Source organism: Manacus candei, unplaced genomic scaffold (genome assembly GCF_025592945.1).
Source record: "Manacus candei isolate 608988 ecotype Guabito, Panama unplaced genomic scaffold, ASM2559294v1 h1tg000086l, whole genome shotgun sequence".
Taxonomy (NCBI): Eukaryota; Metazoa; Chordata; class Aves; order Passeriformes; family Pipridae; genus Manacus; species Manacus candei.
Window position 1 is genome coordinate 159,445 of NW_026138134.1, and position 19,094 is coordinate 178,538.

At 50.1% G+C, this 19,094-nt stretch overlaps 2 long non-coding RNA genes across 2 annotated transcripts in view; both read left to right on the forward strand.

Annotated features, from left to right (window-relative positions):
* Window positions 1-19,094, forward strand: part of LOC127482288 (uncharacterized) — a 139,141-nt gene that overhangs the window by 81,970 nt on the left and 38,077 nt on the right. The window lies entirely within an intron of this gene.
* LOC127482285 (uncharacterized) lies at window positions 8,280-19,036 on the forward strand. The gene is made up of 3 exons (XR_007908482.1): window positions 8,280-8,328; window positions 18,048-18,296; window positions 18,685-19,036. It is a non-coding gene; the product is annotated as an uncharacterized LOC127482285 (long non-coding RNA).

Consider the following 19,094-nt stretch of genomic DNA (forward strand, 5'->3'; position numbering starts at 1 on the left):
CTCTAACTCTTCTACCAGATTACATAGAAACTAAGTTAATACTACCCATTAAATCAAAACATTCTCTCACTCAACCTAGTCTAGGCGATAGAAAGGTAAACTCAAGACGCAATAGAGATCATGTACCGTAAGGGAAGAATGAAATAGTAATGACAAACCAAGCAATAAATAGCAAAGACCAACCCTTGTACCTTTTGCATCATGATTTAGCCAGAACTACCCAAGCAAAACGCCAATTTAAGCTTGCTTCCCCAAAACCCAAGCAAGCTACTTACGAGCAGCTATCTACTGAGCAAACCCGTCTCTGTTGCAAAAGAGTGGGAAGACTCGTTAGTAGTGGTGAAAAGCCAATCGAGCTGGGTGATAGCTGGTTGCCTATGAAATGAATCTTAGTTCCCTCTTAATTCACCTCCCAGGACTACACTCAACCCACATGAAGCGAATTAAGGGCTATTTAAAGGAGGTACAGCTCCTTTAAAAAAGAATACACTCTCCCCTAGCGGACAAATTTAATTACAGCTTAATTGTGGGCCTTCAAGCAGCCACCATTAAAGAATGCGTCAAAGCTCCTCACCTAAAAAAATCTAAACTTCCTCATAACTCCCTCTTCCCCAATAGGCCAACTTATATTAAATAAGAGAATTTATGCTAAAATAAGTAACTAGGGATCCCCTCTATGGCGCAAGCTTACATTACAACATTATTAACAATCCACAGGATATTTTTTAACCTTAACAAGACCTTATACCCAAAACTCTGTTAACCCACCTATGGAGCGCCCCCAAAGACGATTAAAATCTGTAAAAGGAACTAGGCAAATCCAAGGCCCGACTGTTTACAAAAAACATAGCCTTTAGCAAACCAAGTATTAAAGGTGAAGCCTACCCAGTGACAATTCGTTCAACAACCGTGGTATCCTAACCGTGCAAAGGTAGCGCAATCAATTGTCCCATAAATCGGCACTTGTATGAATGGCTTAACGAGGTCTTAGCTGTCTCCTACAGATAATCAGTGAAATTGATCTTCCCGTGCAAAAGCAGGAATAACCCCATAAGACAAGAAGACCCTGTGGAACTTTAAAATCTGCTACCACTCCCATAAACAATACTCACCCACAGGGCCTGCTCCACCGGGATTTTGCTGGTGTGCATTTTTTGGTTGGGGCGACCTTGGAGACAAACTTAACCTCCAAATATCAGACAATCCATCTTAACCAAGAACTACCCATCAACGTGCTAATAGTAACCAGACCCAATATAATTGATTAATGAACCTAGCTACCCCAGGCATAACAGCGCAATCTCCTTCAAGAGCCCACATCGACAAGGAGGTTTACGACCTCGATGTTGGATCAGGACATCTTAGTGGTGCAACCGCTACCAAGGGTTCGTTTGTTCAACGATTAACCGTCCTACGTGATCTGAGTTCAGACCGGAGTAATCCAGGTCGGTTTCTATCTATGTTACAACTCCTTCTAGTACGAAAGGATCGAAGAAATAAGGCCTATGCCACAAGCACGCCTTCGCACCCAGTAATGAACCCAACTAAATTACTAAGAGCTCCACCATAACCCCCTCCTAGAAAAGGACCGCTAGTGTGGCAGAGCTTGGCAAATGCAGAAGGCTTAAGCCCTTTACCCAGAGGTTCAAATCCTCTCCCTAGCTCCAACGCAAACCACATGACAATTCACTTAACCCTCACTTACTTTATTATATCAATATCCTATGCTCTCTCCATCCTCATCGCCGTAGCATTTCTTACCCTAGTTGAACGTAAGATTCTAAGTTATATGCAAGCCCGAAAAGGGCCTAATATTGTAGGACCATGTGGCCTCTTACAACCTATAGCAGATGGAGTAAAGCTATTCATTAAAGAACCAATTCGTCCATCAACTTCCTCCCCTTACTTATTTATATCTACTCCTATCTTAGCCCTTCTCCTAGCAATTACAATCTGAACACCACTTCCCCTACCCTTTCCCCTTACTGACCTAAACCTTGGCATACTCTTCCTTCTAGCTCTATCTAGCTTGGCAGTCTACTCAATTCTATGATCAGGGTGAGCCTCTAACTCAAAATATGCCTTAATCGGCGCCCTCCGAGCAGTCGCACAAACTATCTCTTACGAAGTTGCCCTAGCCATTATTCTCCTATCCGTAATTATCCTTAGTGGTAACTACACCCTCAATACCCCAGCTACAACTCAAGAACCTCTCTACCTCATTTTCTCCTCCTGGCCCTTAGCAATAATATGATATATCTCCACTCTTGCCGAAACAAACCGCGCTCCATTTGACCTGACAGAAGGAAAATCTGAACTAGTCTCAGGGTTCAATGTAGAATATGCTGCAGGGCCATTCGCCTTGTTTTTTCTTGCCGAATATGCTAATATTATACTAATAAATGCACTCACAACCATTCTATTCCTAAACCCCAACTCACTTAATCTCCCTCAAGAACTCATTCCCCCTACTTTAGCTACAAAAACCCTCCTCAAGGAAATGTGCCTGAATCCAAAAGGGTTACTATGATAAAGTAAACATAGAGGTATACCAATCCTCTCATTTCCTAATTTTAGAAAAGTAGGAATCGAACCTACACTAAAGGAATCAAAATCCTCTATACTCCCTCTATATTATTTTCTAGTAAGGTCAGCTAATTAAGCTATCGGGCCTATACCCAGAAAATGATGGTTTAACGCTACCTTAAACCCCAAACCGTAAACCCTAAAACCTAAACCCTAACCCTTGCTAACCTTAACCCTAACCCTAACCCTAACATCTCATAGCAGAGGGAGGGAGGGGCCTGATTCCTCATCAGATATATCAACAGTCAAAAGCCTGTAAACTCAGCTCTTGCCTTTTCAGGGCTTCACACCGTCAGCACTGGAGGGAGGGAGGGGCCCGACTGCTCATCAGAGGTATCATGCAAGTCAAAAGCCTGAAAATTCTCCTAGAATGCATAAATCATTAACCATTTCAGTCTCTGACAATTGGTCCACACAGTAACTGCAAGCTATGCCCAAAGCCTGTTCCCTAACCTTAGAAGAGAGACTGCAACCCTCGAGATGTTGGAGGCTCGAGGCATGGTCTGTGACACTAATCATGGCTATAACTCATAACTTCTTGGAGTATGAGGACTTCCCTCCTTCACCCCCGGCAGATCAAGGCCACCACTTCAACTGACAGACATGGAAGCATCGCTGGACCCCGTGGGCGGTGACTATATACATCTGTCCGCTCTCAGCTTTTCTTTCTCTTACTCTCCCTTGCTCTTATCGTTCCTTTCTCTCCCCTATGCATTTTCTTTCCCCCCCCCAAAGGTTATCTCTGTGTCACATTGTGGTATGACAGCACCCAAAGTGCTAGCATGCCTGTTGATACAGAATTGTTAAAATAAACCTTGCCAGTATATGTTTTTAGACACCGATTATTTAGTGTCGTTTCACTTTAATCCACCCCAAGGGAATTATTAATAAAAACCTGAGTTACCCCCTCTCCCCTTTTCCTGGGGTGGGTTGCAACACCAATCAGCACTGACTCCGCCCAGTAGGCGGAGCCAGTGACGCAGAACAATCAACACGGGCTCCACCTCTTGACTCCACCCAGTGGGTGGGGCCAGTGCTCTATAGAAGCAGAGTACATACCGGACGGCGGTGGGTATTCTGCCAGACACGCAACAGAACAGCAACAGCAAAAGCAGAGACCCAAGAGAAAAAGCAAAAGATTCTGACAGCAGTGGGCACTGAATCGGGCTTATAGCCCGAGAGGGGTTTACTGGGCACCACTGCGTTCCTGGAATGGGGTAAACCCGCGATAGTTAGATCGCGCATTGAGACAGATTCTGACTAACCCTAACCCTAACCCCAACCCTAACCCTTAACCCCTACCCTAACCCTAACCTTAACCCTAACCCGAACCCTAAAGCATTCGCTTTTTTAGGATTAGGGTCAGGGAATCGGGGTTGCGCATAGCTTGCAGTCTCTTTTTTAAGGTTAGGTTCAGAGAAAAGGGTTTGCGTATAGCTTGCAGTCTCTTTTTTAAGGGTAGGGTTAGGTAACAGGGTTTGCACATAGTTTGCAGTCTCTTTTTTAAGGTTAGGGTTAGGGAAGAGGGTTTGCGCATAACTTGCAGTCTCGTTTTTAGGGTTAGGGTTAGGGAAAAGGGTTTGCGCATAGCTTGCAGTCTCTTGGTTAGGGTTAGGGAACAGGGTTTGCGCATAACTCCCAGTCTCTCTCTTAATGTTGGGGTTAGGGGACAGTGCTCTATAGAAGTAGAGTACATACTGGACGGCGGTGGGTATTCTGACAGATGCAACTGAACAGCAACAGCAAAAGCAGAGACCCAAGAGAAAAAGCAAAAGATTCTGACAGCGGTGGGCAATGAATCAGGCTTATAGCCTGAGATGCGCTTATTGGGCACCACTGCGTGTCCAGAATGGGCTAAAACCGCGATTGTTAGATCGCGCACTGAGACAAATTCTTCCTAACCCTAACCCTTACCCATACCCCTAACCCTAACCCTAACCCTAACCCTAACCCTAACCCTAACCCTAACCCTAACCCTAACCCAAACCCTAACCCTAACCCTAACAGTAACCCTGTCTTTTGCTAACCCTAAACCTAACCCTAACCCTAACCCTAACTTTTGCTAACTCTAACCCTAAATTTCCTAACCCTAACCCTAACCCTTTCTAACCCTAACCCTAACTCAAAACCTAACCCTAACCCTAACCCTAACCCTAACCCTAACCCTAACCCTAACCTTAAACCCTAACCCTAACACTAAACCCTAAACCAAAAGCAAACTTCCTTTGCTATGCCTACTGGGCGGAGTCAGTGCTGATTGGTGTTCCAACCCACCCCAGGAAAAGGGGAGAGGGGGTAACTCAGGTTTTTATTAAGAATTCCCTTGGGGTGGATTAAAGTGAAACGACACTAAATAATCGGTGTCTGAAAACATATACTGGCAAGGTTTATTTTAACAATTCTGTATCAACAGGCATGCTAGCAGTTTGGGAGTTGGGCTATCAGTTGGGAGGCATGGCTGAAAATAGGAAAGAACAGCCCTAATTCCCAGGAAAGAAAGCCTGGAAGCTTTGGCTTTGTGGTGCAGTTGGTGGGCCACACTGGGCACTCCATGGGCAGGCAGCAAGAGTTTTCTGGATCTGGGAGTCAATCTGGGGGCCTCGGAGTGTTTGAGGGGAAGTTGGGAGTGTCCTGTGGGACCAGGATGGGATTTGAGGGCTCCTGGAGGGGCTGGGACGGGTGTATACTGCGGGCATCGTCTAGTATTGATGGGGGTAATCAGTGAGCTGACTGTTTCATAATCATCCAAATTTTAACATACAATATGATTATTAGAATAAAAAGCAAAAAGGTAATATCAACAAAACAGTAACAGGGTGAAGCTCTTGGTTGAAGACTGGTTTCTTCTTTTTCTCCAGTGATTTTAATTCTTTTTCGTCTGGGTTTTAATCCCATCTTTGGCATTTTGCTGCCAACATTTTGTCCCCCTATCCATTGGAAATTGTATTAACTGTTGATGAGAACAAAGTGGAATCCCAAGGTATGTGATATATCGATAGGATTTCACTGGTTGGCTTTTAATTTGTCCAGGTTTATCGCCATAATGCTTCTGCTCTTTAACCACTTGAATCAGAATGAATTGAGTTGTTTTCTGGGTCAGGTTCTCTTTTTGAGTCCAAGGTTTTTTAGTGGATTCAGTATCAGGTACAAAGGAAATTGAGGGAGGTAAAGAATAATCTTCCCTTTGTTCATTATCACAGGGATCACTCAGTCTATTTTCATTAATGTGAGGAAAGCTGGGAGACTCTAGAAACATCAGTTGAACTTCAAATTCTCCTTGTTTCTTTCTCTCCTGAGACTTAGAATCAGGGTTCTCTGTGGTTTCCCAAGTCTCAATGCCAGGGTAAGACACTGGTTTATGAAGTTGCCTGACCAAACCAGGAGCCTGCTTTTTTAGCAACAGTTTTCTCTCTGCACTCTGGCGCAACAAGACTTTGAAGGTGGTCAACCTCAGTTTGAAGCAGCTCATTTTTAGCAACAAGTTTATCCGATTTTTCTCCTGTTTCCCTCTCAAAGGCTAACGATGACTTCAGCACCACATTTTCTGATTTCAAAACAGTAGATTCAACATCAGAAATCCATTCCTGACTTCCCTGTCAGCACTCCATCCAAATGTCTGTGCTCTCACTTTGACCTGAGAGAAACCTCAGGCAGGTGGAAAAGGGCAGATAAAGAAAAAACAGATGGGTCCAGCAGAAGTGATGCTGCTTCTGTCAAAAGCAGAGCAGAGACCGAAAGCACTTTAGGAAGTTGCTTACAGAAGCACTTGTGCATTCCAAGTTACAGCTCAGGAGTCTCAGTGACTTGTCCAACATGAGAGTTTCTTTTCCATTTCTCAACCCCCAGATTCCTCAGGAGTAGGAAACTGGAAACACTGACTGAGAAAAGCTCCATTCCTTCTTAATAATTGTGCTTTGTCCTTCACATTTGACAGTGCTCTTGGAAATGTGCTGCTGTGATCTGGATCTGGGAGCAGCCCTGACCTCCCAGAGCACTCATCCAATGGCAGGAAGACCCCACCTGGCTCCTGCTGGGGTTCTTGCCACCACGACCCAGTATGGGTCAATGGAATGGGGAGCAGGGCGGTGGGACCAGTAAGGACCAGTTAAGGGGGTTGGGGGCACTTCAGCATCTCCATCAAGGTCAGACCAGTACAGAGCAGCATAGACCAGTATAGATCGGTATAGACCATTATAAACCAGTATCAACCAGTATAGACCAATATGGGTCACTGGAATGGGGAATGGGGCAGTGGGACCGATAAGGACCAGTTAAGGGGCTTGGGGGCACTTCAGTATCTCCATCAAGGTCAGACCATTATAGACCAGTATAGACCAGTGTAGACCAGTATAGACCAGTATAGACCAGTATAGACCAGTAAAAAACCAGTACGGACCAGTATGGACCAGTATGGACCAGTACAGGTCACTAGAACAGCAAGCAGGGTGGTGGGACCAGTAAGGACCAGTTAAGGGGCTTGGGGGCACTTCAGCATCTCCATCAAGGTCAGACCAGTACAGACCGGTACAAACCAGTATGGACCAGTATAGACCAGTATAAACCAGGGTAGAGCAGTATAAACCGATATAAACCAGTATGGGTCACTGAAACAGGGAATGGGGTGGTGGGATCAGTAAGGACCAGTTAAGGGGGTTGGGGGCGCTTCATCATCTCCGTCAAGGTCAGACCAGTACAGACCAGTATAAACCAGTATAGACCAGTATGGACTGGTATAGACCGGTATAGACCAGTATAAACCAGTATGGACCAGTACGGGTCACTGGAACGCGGAATGGGGTGGTGGGACCAGTAAGGACCAGTTAAGGCAGAACTCAGCTGGGACTTAGTGGTTTGCAGGTGGGCGTGTCCCTTCTTTAGGTGGGCGTGGTCTCTCCCTGGTGGGCGTGTCCCATCCCAAGGTGGCCATAGCCTCTGCAAGTGGGCGTGTCTTTTGCATCCTCTCCCCCTCCCTGAACCGGGAGCTCAACTGGGACTTACTGGGTTTTGGGTGGGCGTGTCCCCTCCCAATGATGGACCCACTTTCAGCCCCTCCCCCCACCTTTAAGGGCCCCCCCAAAGCCCCTCCCCCCCTTCCTGCACCTCCCCAACCCTCAGGGTCCCTCCTGTCCCTCCCCCACCCTCAGGGTCCCTTCCTTCCCCTCCCCCCAGTGAACCTGCTACCCCTCCCCCACTCTCAGGAGCCCTCCCTGCCCCTCCCCCACCTTCAGGGGCCCTCAGGACCCCTCCCCCAACCTCAGAGACTCTCCTGCCCCTCCCCCACCCTCGGGGAACTTCCTACCCTTCCCCCATCCTCAGGGACCCTCAGGGCCCCTCCTTCACTTTCGGGGTCCCTCCCTGCCCCTCCCCAACCCTCAGGACCCTCCTGCCCCTCCCCCCACCTCGGGGTCCCGCCTACCCCTCCCCCACCCTCAGGGACCCGCCTACCCCTCCCCCACCCTCAGGGACGGTCCTGCCCTTCCCCCACCCTCAGGGAACCTCCTGCCCTTCCCCCATGCTCAAGGACCATCCTGCTCCATCCCCACCCTCAGTGTTCCCTCCTTCCCCTCCCCCCCCCACTGGGGCCGTTACTGGTCCCTTACTGGTCTGTACTGGGAAGGGAGAGGGGAGGGGCCGCCCCCTCGAGGCCCCTCCCCCCCAGTGACGTCACTGGGTCCCAAAAATAGCCCCGGGGGCCCAAACTGGAGGGGGGACCTGGAGCCGCTCCCAGTGTGACCAGTTCAGGTACTGGGAGGGACTGGGAGGGAACTGGGAGGGACTGGGAGGGACTGGGAGGGGGCAGGGCTTCCCCCCCTCCCCCCCCCCGTGTCCTTGGGGTGACCTTGGGGAGGGAGGGGGATGGGCCGCTCCCAGTGGCTCCCAGTAGCTCCCAGTAACCCCAGTAATGCCTCCGGTATCTCCAGCGACCCCCCCAGTAACCCCAGTGACCCCCCCCAGTAGCTCCTAGTAGCTTCCAATAACCCCAGTGTCTATCCCAGTAGCTCCCAGTAACTCCCAGGAATCCTAGTGTCCACCCCAGTAACTCCCAGTAACCCCAGTGTCCACCCCAGTAGCTCCCAGTAACTCCCAGTAAGCCCCCCAGTAGCTCCCAGTAACTCCCAGTAACCCCAGTGACCCCCCCAGTAGCTCCCAGTAACCACAGTGTCCATCCCAGTAACCCCAGTGACCCCCCCAGTAGCTTCCAGTAGCTCCCAGTAACTCCCAGTGTCCCCCCCAGTGCCTCCCAGTATGTCCCAGTTTAACCCAGTTCCCCCCCCGTGGGCCCTGGGCCGGGTGGGGGAGGGGCTGGCTCACATTTCCATGGCAACATCCCTTTCCCTCTGGCCCAGTTTCTCCCAGTTCCTCCCAGTTTAACCCAGTTTTTCCACATTTTTCCCCATTTTTCCACATTTCCCCCCATTTTCCCCATTTTTCCCAGATTTTCCCCCATTTTTCCACATTTTCCTGAATTTTTCCCCATTTCCCCCCCATTTTCCAGATTTTTCCCAATTTTCCTACATTTTCCCAGATTTTTTCCCATTTTTCCCCCATTTTCCCAGATTTTTCCCCATTTTCTCCAGATTTCCCCCCAGATTTTCCCCCCATTTTCCCCGATTTTCCCCCATTTTTTCCACATTTTTCCCACATTTTCACACATTTTCACACATTTTTCTCCAGATTTTCCCAGATTTTTTTTTCTCATTTTTTCCACATTTTCCCCAATTTTTTATCACATTTTTCCCAGATTTGCCCAGATTTCTTCCCCCATTTTCCTGGATTTTTCCCAGAATTTCCCGTATTTTCCCCATTTCTCCAAAATTTTTTTTATCTTTCCCCATTTTTCCCCATTTCCTGGATTTTCTCCCATTTTTTCCACATTTTCCCAGATTTTTCCTCATTTTCCCCAGATTTTCCCAGATTTTTTCCCATTTTTCCCAGATTTTCCTCAGATTTTTTCCCATTTTTTTAAATCTTTCCCCATTTTTCCTCATTTTCTGGGATTTTTTCCCCTTTTTCACCATTTCCCCCCATTTTCCCCAGAATTTCCAGCATTCCTCCCCCCAGTTTGTCCCCATTTTCCCAGATTTCTCCCAGATTTTCCCAGATTTTTCCCTATTTTTTCCCCATTTTCCCGGATTTTTCCCAGATTTTTCCTCCACTTTTCCCAGAATTTCCCACATTTTCCCAGATTTTTCCCACATTTTTTCCCATTTTTCCCACATTTTCTCAGATTTTTCTCCAGATTTTCTTCCAGATTTTCCCACATTTTCCCAGATTTCCCCCCATTTTTCTTGATTTTTCCCGATTTTCCCCATTTTTCCGGATTTTTTCCCATTTTTTCCCATTTTCACACATTTTTCTTCATTTTCCCCCATTTTCACGGATTTCTCCTCATTTCCCCCATTTTCCCACAGTTTTTCGCAGTTTTTTCACATTTTCCCAGATTTTTCCCCATTTTCCCCATTTTCCCCAGATTTTTCCCCATTTCACCCCCATTTTCTCGGATTTTTCCCCATTTTCCCACATTTTCCCAAATTTTTTCCCACATTTTCCCAGATTTTCTCCCTATTTCCCCAGATTTTTCCTCATTTTTCCCATTTTTTCCCAGATTTTTTCCCAATTATTTTCCCCATTTTCCCAGATTTCCCCCCTTTTTTTCCCACATTTCCCCGGATTTTTTCCCAATTTCCCCCCATTTTCCATGATTTTTCCCACATTTTTTCCACATTTGCCCAGATTTTTCCTCATTTTCCCCCATTTTTCCCAGATTTTTCCCCATTTTTCTCAGATTTTTTTCCCCATATTTCCAGATTTTCCCAGAATATTCCCCATTTTCCCCCCATTTTTTCCCTATTTTCCCAGATTTTTCCCATTTTTTCCCCTTTCCCCCCCATTTTTTCCACATTTTTCCCAGATTTTCTCCCATTTTCCCCAGAATTTCCCAGGGTTTTTCCCAATTTTTCCCCATTTTCCCAGTTTTTTCCCAATTTTTTCCCCATTTGCCCGGAGTTTTTCTCCATTTCCCCCCATTTTCCCAGATTTCCCCCCATTTTTCCCACATTTTCCCAGATTTTCACACATTTTTCCCCATTTTCCCCCTTTTTTTCCTCATTTTTCCATATTTTCCCATATTTTCCCCCATTTTCCCCAGAATTTCCCACATTTTCCCCCATTTTTCCCCAGTTCCCCGGATTTTTCTCACATTTTTCCCAGAATTTTCCGCAATTTCCCATTTGCCCACATTTTCCCAGATTTTTCACCATTTTCCTGATTTTCCCCCCATTTTTCCCACATTTTCACACATTTTTCTCCAGATTTCCCCCACATTTTTCCCCCATTTCCCCACATTTTCTTGGATTTTTGGGTGCCCAGTTTTCCAAATTTCCCAAATTTCCCCAGTGGGAAAAAATGGGGGGGAAAAACCAGGAATTTTGGGGAAAATGGGGACAAATTGGGGAAAAAAGTGGGAAATTTGGTGAACACGAATGAAAAATTGGGAAAAATGGGGGAAAATTTGAGAAAAAAGTGGGAAATTTGGGGAAAATTGATAAAAATGGGGAAAAATGGGGGGAAATTTAGGAAAACTGGGGGAAAATCTGGGAAAATGTGGAAAAACGGGGGAAATTTTGGGGAAAAAGTCAGAAATTTGGGGAAATGGGGGATTTTGAGGGGAAATGGAGGGAAAACTGGGAAAAAAGTAAGAAATTTGGGGAAAACGGGTGAAAAATCAGGAAAAATGGGGGATAATTGGGAAAAATTAGGGGAAATTTAGGAAAAAATTGGGAAAAAATAGCGGAATTTGGGGAAAATGGGGAAATTTGGGAAAAATGGGGTGAATTGAGAAAAAATGGCGGAATTTGGGGAAAATGGGGAAAGTTGGGAAAAATGGGGGGAAATTTGGGGAAAATGGGAAAAATGGGGGAAATTTGGGAACAATGGAAGGAATTTGGAAAAAAATGGGGAAAAATTGAGAAAAATGGGGAAATTTGGGAAAAATGGGGGAAATGGGGGGAAAATTGGGGAAAGAGTGGGAAATTTGGGAGAAATGGATGAAAAATTGGGAAAAATGAGGGGAAATTTGGGAAAAACTTGGGTGTCCCCACCAGGTTCGGCCCTGCCATGGCCCCAATAGCCCCGGGATCAGGTGAGACCCCTACTCCATGCCCTGACCCCTCCCCCTCCCCGAGGTCACTACCCTGACCCCCCGAGTCCAGGCTGTCACCCCTCCCCCACCCCGTGGCCCCTCCCACACTTTATACCCCTTCCCCATTCTGTGGCCTCTACCCCATTCTGTAGCCCCTACCCCACTCTGTGACCCCTCTCCCACTTTATGGCCCCTCCCCCACTCTCTGACCCCTCCCCCACTCTATGGCCCCTCCCCCACTCTATGGCCCCTCATCCACTTTATGGCCCCTCCCCCACTCTGTGGCTCCTCCCCCACTCTGTGACCCCTCCCCCATTCTGTGACCCCTCTCCCACTCTGTGGCCCCTCCCCCACTTTACAGCCTCTCCCCCACTCTGTGACCCCTCCCCCACCGACACCTTCTCCCTGCAGAGAGAACAGCCAACACACTATTTCACTTCTCACTTTAACAAAGCTCTTTTCTCCTTCAAACCCCTCAAAGGCGCCAAGGCCACATAGGAGGCCACACACAAACAGTACTTCTCTTCCCACTTGACTACACCTTCTCCCTCACTGTTCTACAGGGAACACCAGGAATCTGCTCACAGAGGCCTCTCCTTTCCCATCAGTAGCTCAGCACAAGGAGTTAAAGGAGCTCAAGCCTTAGGCCACAAGAGCTGACAGCGAGGAAACTTTGGGAGCAAACTAATGCTGCTAACACGGACCCAGCTGAATCCAGCACACAATCACAGAATCCAAGAGTCCTTCAGCTTGGAAAAGACCTCCAAGCTCACTGAGTCTTGTGCAGCCCCTCCCCGACTGCCTGCAGGGACTGGAAGATGCTTTGCACAAGCACCAAAAGGAATGTTGTGAAAGCCATGGCCTGCAGGAGGACACAGAGAAGGGCTTGGTTGGGGCTGGGAAGGAGGGAGCTGGCGCTGGGGGAGGGGGGATGGAGCCTCGGGGATGTGGCGCAGCAAGGACAGGGGCCCAGGCAGCTGGCAGGCGGCAAGGCCTCACCCCCTGCCCCAGCAGCAGCACCGGGCCCTGCCCAAGGCGCTCCTGCCAGGGGCTGGGCCCTGCAGGCAGGGGTAGAACCCACTCCCTGGGGCGACCTTGCTGCCCCGGCACTCGTCCGGCCCAGCCTCTCCCTGTGTGCGTGCTCCCCACAGCACAGGCTGCACTGGGCAGCATCCCCTGATGGGCCCTGCCGAGCTGCCCCACGGGGACACTTCCCTTTTATGTCACAGGTGCCGCAGCCTGTCCCAACCAGCCCTGCCCATTGTCCCCACCCCGGCTCAGTGACTCACAGTGGCCCCTGGCAACCAAAGAACCAAAGCCCCACACCCCCAGAGTGCAGCCCTACCCATGTGCCAGATAGAAAACTGGGGGACGTGACCCTTGGATGCTTTTAGTACAGAGATACAAGCTTTTCTTGAATAATGGAGGGGGGCACTTTTTAATTATTAATATTTACAGTTATCCATTTGGGGACAGGATACAGGCTAATGTGGTGTCACATTTGGAGTGAAAAGTACTTTTCAAAGAAACCCAGGGTGCATGGGTGATGCAGAGGAAGCTGCCAAGTCACCCAATGTGAAGCTCAACACTGCTTTGCAACAGCACTGCCCTTTCACACACATCTTTGGCAAAGACAAAGATGTCAGGCTTTAGTTTCTAAATCAGTAACACTTGACAAGGCCTCTTTAGGAACTGACAGCAAGAGAACTTAGGAGCAGCTTAGGGTTGGCAAGTGTAGGAGCCAAGAAGAGAAGGGCTGATGGGTATGTCATGAACACTGACAGCTGGATGGTCGTGGAATCGACCAAGGACTGCCAGACACCAAAGACATCATCTGCTGGACTTGGCCCAAACACCAGCCCCCTCCTCTCCCTTCTCAACCACTCAACCACAGCCTGCACACACCCACACCTGCCAGGGCCAACTGGCTGTTTCTCTTCTCTTTTCTGCCTAGGGGCGAAGGAAGAAGGACAGGGAGGGCATTTGCCTTCGGGCCAGAGGGAAGGGGAAGGAGATCCCCCCAAATCCATCCCTGGCAGGATGGGGGCTGGAGGAGACATTGGGGGACCCCCAAGAATATTTTTGAGGGGAAGAAAGGATGGGGGCACCCACAGGGGGTTAGGGGGGGGGGAGGGACCCAAGAATCTCATGGTGGGACACTGGGGAGTTCCCAGTAGTTTCTTGGGGGGGTGGACCCCCAGCAGTCCGGGGTGGAAAAATGGATGGAGGAATCCGCCGTAAAGGGTTGGTGACACCCAAAAGACTCTAGGAGGGGGTCGGGAGGGGCCCCGGAGTCCTGAAAAGTGTTTGGGGGTCCCCAGGAGGGAGTCTTGGGGTCTGAGGTGGTCCCAGGAGATTTTCAAGGGTTAAGGGGATGCACAGGAGATTTGGGGGAGGAGGGGGAAAAGTGGGGGGTCCCCAGGAGTCTTGGGGGGGATCTGGGCAGTTCCCGAGAGTCTTGGGGGAGATTCGGAGGGGTCACCAGGAGCCCCCGGACCCCCTGAACTCACACCACCATGGCCTCGTTGGGGCCGCATGTGAAAAACAGCGCGGTGGGGGGAGACCCTGGGGCCGGGATCGATCAGGACCAATCGGGTTCAATCCCGATCCTCCCCTCCCCCGCCATCACCGCCCCGCTCCCAGTAGCCCCCATGGAAGTTTCGACGTTCTATTGGGTGACTCACCGCCACAAGGACAGGGGCCCAGCAGAATTTGGCAATGTCATTCCAGCAGAGCCGTTCTATTGGCTGCGACCCACGAGGGAGCCCCAAAACCTGTTCATGGCTTGGGGGGGAAAGACAACCGGCACGGCCAGGAACGGGGGTGCAGAGGGTGTTCAAGTGCCCAGGAAAGGGGCAAAAAACTTTCCCCTCTCCCTCCCAGTGCCCCCTCAGCCCATCCCAGTGTCTCCCCTCTCTCCCAGTGCCCCCTCAGCCCATCCTGGTCTCTCCCCTGCTCTCCCAGTGCCCCGTCCATCGAGGTCCCAGCCCGGCCCTGCCCCCTGCTCTACTCCGGCCTGGATTTCTCCCCTGCAGGGGCAGCTGAGGTGGCTCCAGGGCGGGCGGGAGCTTTCGGGGCAGGGGGTGGCTCCTGACATGCTGCTGGAACCGCCCCTGTCTGGGCGGGCCCGTCAGCCTGGGGCACCTCCTCACCCGAGCCTGGGGGACGGGCCGGCAACTGGGAGGGGCTTTGGGAAGGAATGGGGAGGCTGAGAAGGGCTTGGAGGTCGTGGAGGTAACTGGGAAGGTGTTTGGGGGAGTTTGGGGGTTTGGGAGGGAGGTTGGGGAGATTGGGGCAGCTGTGAGGGGTTTTGGGGAATCGTCGGGGATGTGGGAAGGAACTGGGAGAGAGTTTGGGGGCATACTCAAGGGGAAGGGGGCAACTAGGAGAGGGTTTGAAAGGTCCTGGGAGGGTTGGAGGTAACTGGGAGGGGTTTGGGGGCATCTTGTGGGTTTTTGTGGGTCTGGGAGGCAGTCTGGGGGCCTCGGAGGGTTTAAGGGCAAGTTGGGAGTGTCCTGTGGGACCGGGATGGGATTTGAGGGTTCCTGGAGGGGCTGGGAGGGCTTTATGCCTTTATACTGCGGGCATTGTCTAGTATTGATGGGGGTAATCCGTGAGTTGACTGTTTCATAATCATCCAAATTTGAACAAGACTTTGAAGGTGGTCAACCTCAGTTTGAAGCAGCTCATTTTTAGCAACAAATTTATCCGATTTTTCTCCTGTTTCCCTCTCAAAGGCTAACGATGACTTCAACACTACATTTTGTGATTTCAAAACAGTAGACTCAACATCAGAAATCCATTCATGACTTCCCTGTCACCACTCCATCCGAATGTCTGTGCACTCACTGTGGCCTGAGAGAAACCTGCCTGTTTGCAGCGCACTGACTGGGCAACTTTTCTTTTTGCAGGTGGAAAAGGGCAGATAAAGAAAAAACAGATGGGTCCAGCAGAAGTGATGCTGCTTCTGTCAAAAGCAGAGCAGAGACCGAAAGCACTTTAGGAAGTTGCTTACAGAAGCACTTGTGCATTCCAAGTTACAGCTCAGGAGTCTCAGTGACTTGTCCAACATGGGAGCTCCTTTTCCATTTCTCAACCCCCAGATTCCTCAGGAGTAGGAAACTGAAAACACTGACTCTGAAAAGCTCCATTCCTTCCTAATAATTGTGCTTTGTCCTTCCCATTTGACAGTGCTCTTGGAAATGTGCTGGTGTGATCTGGATCTGGGAGCAGCCCTGACCTCCCACAGCCCTGACCACACACACCTCATCCAACGGCAGGAAGAACCTGCCTGGCTCCTGCTGGGGTTCTCACCACCCACCGACAGCTTCTCCCTGCAGAGGGGTGGGCAACTACCCAGGCAGGATGAGACCTGACGCCAGCAGGCAGCAAAGTCCCTGCCCTGGCACAAAGAACCCCGGAGCACAGGGACCCTGCTCTGCAGGACAGCCCCGGGCATCCCTGGCTGCACCCCCACCTTCCCACCCCGCAGCCATCCCTGGGAGAAGGAGCCCACCTACGCTATCCCTCTGACGGTGCTGCAGGGAAGGTCTGCCCTGGACAACATCCTCCTCCGGCACAACAGAGAAACTGGGAGAGTCCTGACAGATGTGCAAGGCTGTGGGATGTGGTAACTTTAGGAGATTCCTCCAGGAACACAAGCGACATTGCCCTGCACCTGTAGACTCACTCTGCAGAGAGTGTGAAGTTGTGTCCCCAAGTTGTGTCTCAGCTGAACACCTCCCATCTTTCTGCTGCCTTTAACCTCCCTTTGCCTTTCTTCTCTTCTCTCGTGCCTACAGGCAGTGCCCTCGGCCCTGCTGGGCTGTGCAGAGGAGCTGCTCCTGGGCAGAGCTGTCTCTCTGCAGTGCTGCCCGCTTGCCAGGATTTCCCTGTGTGCCAGGAGCCCGGCCCAGCTGAGCAGCACAGCAAGAGCCAAAGGCAGCCCTTTCTCTGCCCCTCTGGGTTCCCCGCAGGTGTCCCTGGGGCTCCAGGGGAACCTGCTGTGGAACAGACTGAAGGAAACAATGATGTTCCCTCTTCTCACCTCTTCAGTGACACTTCTTTCCAGCAGTGACACTTCTTTCCAGCAGTGACATTTCTCCTCTTAGAAAATTACCAGGGTATGATGATCACCTTTTCTAGTTTCATCACTACACAGGACACCAGGAGGGTGACAGCAAAGGATCTGGTAACTCCCTGGCACAGCGGGGGTTTTCCTGGAGTCACACAGAGAAATGTGTCAGGGCTCTGAGAGGTGTCCAACCCTGAGCTGGACTGATGCACACACGGGGGTGTTCAGAGACACGAGTCCTTCCCTGGCACACACACAGGCAGTTCATTGCAGCAGGGGCAGTGTCTCCCTGGGCTCCTGCTACCACTCCCAGAGCCTGGAGCCACCTCAGCCCTGTAATGCTCCCACCCTGCCCACTCCTACACTTCAGATGAACATTGGGGTTTTCTAGTCACTGGAACTGCCCAGACCAGCCCCTCCCTGGTCCCCCCATCTCCCTGCCCCGCCCCAGCCCAGCAGAGCAACACAGTCGTTTCTGGTCCTGCAGCAAGAAAGGGAGGCAATAGAGGACAGGGACAGTGACTGCATGTCTGGACTGCTCAGGAGATCATCAGCTCAGGCGGCAGCTCCTGCAGCCCCAGGGCCAGACCCGCTTCCCAGTGGCCCAGGCAGCTGCTGCCACGTGGGCACAAGCTCTGCTGCCCAGGAGGGTCCTGTAGTGAAGGGTTTTGCAGATGGCCACGTAGCGGTCATAGGACATGATGGTGAGAAGGGCAAGCTCCGCTGTGATCAAGAAGAAAAGCAAAAAACACCTGTGCAGCTCATCCTGAGTAGGACATGCCCCTGGTGTTCCAGAGGGAATTGGCCATGGCTTTGGGGAGAGTGGTGCAGATGCAACCCGGGTGTGTGAGGGAGAGGTGGAGCAGGAAGAAGTCCCTGGGGGGTGTGCAGGTGGTGGTGGCAGGCTACGGCGCTGAGGATGAGGCCGTTGCCCAGGAGGGCAGCCAGGGAGATGCCCAGGAAGAAACAGAAGTGCAAGAGCTGCAGCCAGGAGGAGGAAGTGGGGGATGGAGCTGCTGTTGGACATGAGCTTCCTCCGGGCATCAGGAAATGTCCAAGGAGGAAAAGGCAGTGAAAACTTTGGGACAGGTTTCCTAGATCAAACCCATGAATTCCTCTGAGCATCTACCCTCATCCCAAGTATCTGCAGTCACACATATATAGATTCTGGACTGTAGAAGGCAGGCTTAGCATGACTTTAAGATGATTTCTTCTCAATTTTTTGATTTATTTTTCTACTGCCAGGTCTGAGAGGGGCATCGTGGAACCAAAGGAACCCTGAGACATTTCAGAATCCCACATGTGTTGGGTCTGTCTGAGCTGGAGTTCATTTTCTCACTGCAGGCGTCACAGTGCTGTGCTTTGCATTGGGAGCTACAAAGGGGTTAATCACACCAGTGCTTTGGCAACTGCTGAGCAGGGCTGGTGCAGCATCTGCATTGTCAGCTTCGTCCCCTGAATCGGGGGCAAGATCATGGGAGGCGATACAGACAGGTCAGTTGAGCCAAATGGACCAAAGGGACATTGCAGAATATATGGCGTCAGCTCAGCTACAAGAGCTCAGGAAAGGAACAGGAAAGGGGGAAAATCCATTTTTTTACAATACATGCCTTCTGAGCGGCTTCTCTGTGTGGTGAAGCCCTGCTTCCCATGAAGTGGCCAGGTATCGCTGCTGACAGGAAGTAGAGAGAAAATCTTTTTTTTCCCTCTTCACTTATGCATGCGCAAACTTCGGCTTTTGCTTTAGTAAAGTGCCTGATCTCAAGGTAGAAATAATTTTCCATCTTATTCTGTCTCTTCTGTCTGGCTGGGAAGGGCAGCAATAGAGCAGCTTGGTGGGCACCTGGCATCCAGGTAAGGTCAACCCACTGCAACATTGTAGGGTCTCATGGAACCAAAGGACTGCTGGGAGACTGGGGGAACTCACGGAATCAAGTGGCCGTCGTGGCACTGCCCTGCATCATAGAAGCAAATGTTCCCTGGGAAACTACAGAAACCAGGGACTTAAGGGACATCATTGGGATGTGCGAGACCTCATGGAATTAAACAAACCGTGGGATATCTTTGGAACTTCATGGAATCAAAGGGATAAAACAAAAGAATTAAACCCCATGACCAGAAACCATTGGATCGAACATTTCTTTAATATGCCAGTTGGGGATTCATGGGGGTACTCTGCCATGCATGAATCAAAGAATCAGTATAAATTTCAGAGTATAAATACAGTGATACTTGAAAGACCCTCCCCTTCACAAGCAGTCCAAAATTCTCTTATGATTTTAGGGTCAAATC